Source organism: Haematobia irritans, chromosome 3, assembly GCF_050003625.1.
Source record: "Haematobia irritans isolate KBUSLIRL chromosome 3, ASM5000362v1, whole genome shotgun sequence".
NCBI classification, from domain to species: Eukaryota; Metazoa; Arthropoda; class Insecta; order Diptera; family Muscidae; genus Haematobia; species Haematobia irritans.
This window is the reverse complement of record NC_134399.1, coordinates 96,653,469-96,656,531: the sequence shown is the minus strand read 5'-3', so window position 1 is coordinate 96,656,531 and position 3,063 is coordinate 96,653,469. Positions and strand designations below refer to the sequence as shown.

Genomic DNA, 3,063 nt, shown 5'->3' with positions numbered 1-3,063 from the left:
CTTTCATATAGAGATACCGCATTTTAAGTCGAATCACTTAACAATAAGGACAAAACGACTTCATTGAAAAGTGAATTCACTTTTGGACAAAGAAAAAAATGTTATATCAAAGAAATGCTTAGAAGACGCTTAGCAAAATTCGCATTCGTATTTGAAGGACATATTTTCTTATGATAGGTACGCTTTGTTTTGTACAACAGATCAAAATCTAAACTTCTACTTACAAAGAATTAGGAGAAAGTGATTAAATTAATAGAGGCTACATGATTTTTCGATATCTGGTCGAGTAAGGGAAATAGTGAAAAATCTAAACTTCGTCGATTTACTTCGAATTTATGGAGGACGGTGGTGGTATTGGAATTAATGTAGGGAACGTGATTTTTCGATTGTGGTTAGGGAGGGGCGAAGTGGAGGAGAAGGTTCCGCCTGCCCGATTTGTTGAAAATTGAAAGTGCAAAAAACTTAAATTTACTTGAAATTGGTAGGCATTGGTAGCACCCTCTACTTCATTTTCCGTGCCAAAAATTTAATTAAATATTAATATGCTCAATTTTATAAGTATTTTTATTTCTTCCGATTATGGGTCAATACGGACCAATGGTTGTTAGATGCCATAGACTATGTTAAAAGCACGTACCAAATTTCAGATGAAAAGAAGCTTCGGAATCGGTTTAAAAAGGGCTTATATATACTTCTGGCCTATATAGACCGATCTCCCGATGTGACTTCTTGGGCTTCTAGAAACCCCAATATTTATCCGATTTTCATGAAAATAGATATCTAGAATAATTTCAGATCCGTAAATAGCTGTACAGGGTATGATGCCAAGCAGATCAGTTCGACCAGTACGCTTCCCACAGATAAATGTAAAGATTTTACCTATGAAGACTAGATCAGATTCTGAATTTATAAGAACAATTTTTTGTTTGATTTTTAGAGGAATCATAAACTTCTGAGAAGTAAAATCTGGAAATTTTGTATTCAGTTTCAACAAATTTTCATGATAAGTGCGCCTTCTATACCCTCAATAAGTGAAATCGGTCTATATGGAGGCCTTACCAAATGGACCGATAAAATTAAATCATACACAGATAATACAGATTGGTTGTGACAACCGAATTTATTGCCAAACTCCTTTTGGCAGTTGTAGCAACTATCAGTTGGCAGTTGTGTCACCCGACTGATTCGGTCGACACAACTAATGCCTAATGTGATATTGGTTGGGTCTGCCGACGACATTGGTTGTGTTGCCCAACCTTAATAATACTCATGGCCAAATTAAAAACCAATTCCTTCCCAATTAAATATATTTTATTTTATTTAAAAATATGAAATGAAAATAAATCTGAATTCATTGTATTTCATATCAAATTATGAAAATTACAATTTATAATTTTTAGCTATTAAGTTGGTTGTAAATCAGCTCGTATATCCTTCGCCATGAATTTGCGCATCATCCTATGTTGCAAAAAAATTTTACTACAAACAAAATAAAAATTGATTAATAAATTAATTAATATATGTTCGTATCGAAAACAACTAAATACGCAGAAAGATCAAACCGATATGAACTTTTGCGCGTTAATTAGAGAGCTAGAATTAAAATATGGGGTTTGTTTTATATGGGGGCTATATAACTATAGACCGATATGTACCAGTCTTTGTATGGTTGATAGCGGCTATATACTGGCACAATGTACTAAATTTCAAACGAGTCGAATGAATTATGGGGCTCCGGAGGTCAAATCTGTGGATCGGTTTCTATGGAGGCTATATATAATTATAGACCGATCTGGACCAATTTTTCATGGTTGTTAAAGACGATATACTAACACCACGTACCAAAGTTCACTAGCATCGGATGAATTTTGCTCTTCCAAGAGACTCCCGAGGTCAAATCTGGGGATCGGTTTATATGGTGACTAAATATAATTACGGACCGATATCGACCTAACACCACGTACCAAATTTCAACCGAATCGGATGAATGTTGCTTCTCTAAGAGGATCTGCAAGCCAAATCTGGGGGGTCGTTTTATATGTGGGCAATATGCATTTGCAATACCATCCGAACTACATCAATAACAACTACTTGTGTCAAGTTTGAAGTCGATAGCTTTTTTCGTTCGGAAGTTAACGTGATTTCAATAGACGGACGGACATGGCTAGATCGACTCAGAATTTCAGCACGACTAAGAATATATACTTTATGGGGTCTCAGAGCCATATCTCGATACCCTCCACCCCATCATATGGTGGAGGGTATAATACCCAACTCAATGGAGGACACATAAGAAATTTACTTGAAGACTCATCTCGTAACATATTGCATGAACATCTGCACCTGTTTAGCTGACATGTATGTAAAATTGTGAAAATCGTTACTATTGAGATTATAGCAGATTACAAGTATTTACTTTTTGCCGACGTCGCCAGCTATCGAGAGAGTTTATATTTGCTATAGCACGGAATTAAGTTGTCAACCTCTCTGGCCAGTATTTTACTAAACTAAAAGACAAAAGTTTTGATTAATTGATCAAATCACAGACTGGATGCTAGGGTTAAATACCTGTTGGAACTGTGAAGATTGGTACATTAAAGTGGTGTCTCGGAGCACTCCTTGACCATTGTGGAAGTGCATTTCTCTTTCTCATCCGATCTATTACATTCCGAGTTCTCCAAGTAACAAATTATGTTTTGAAGATTAAAAATTAAAAAAATACGTCTTCCTTAGACATGAAATTAATATTTTAATAGAAATGACATTTGTACAATAATTCAAATGGCATTCGGTTGTGAAAGCTATCCGTAAGTTGTGATAACAAAGTGACAGTTACAACAACTAATTACGGCAGGTTGTGTCATCCGAATACGGGCAAAATTTTTTAAAGTAGAGACATTTGGCTCCTACAACTGTCTGTCTTCTATCACAAACGTAAATCCATTGAAATAATCGAAACATTGTAGTAGAGACCCACGTATGATTGGAAATATAATACATAGATTGGGGCAATTGATATTTAATTATAAATGTAGAATTTTCATTACTTCAACCGATTTCCAA

General features: G+C 35.1%; 1 long non-coding RNA gene across 1 annotated transcript; it reads right to left on the bottom strand.

Moving 5' to 3' along the window:
• Positions 1–1,402: 1,402 nt before the first annotated feature.
• LOC142228814 (uncharacterized) lies at positions 1,403–2,707 on the bottom strand. The gene is made up of 3 exons (XR_012720273.1): positions 2,569–2,707; positions 2,417–2,507; positions 1,403–1,479 (listed from the first exon to the last, which is right to left on the bottom strand). It is a non-coding gene; the product is annotated as an uncharacterized LOC142228814 (long non-coding RNA).
• Positions 2,708–3,063: the final 356 nt, after the last annotated feature.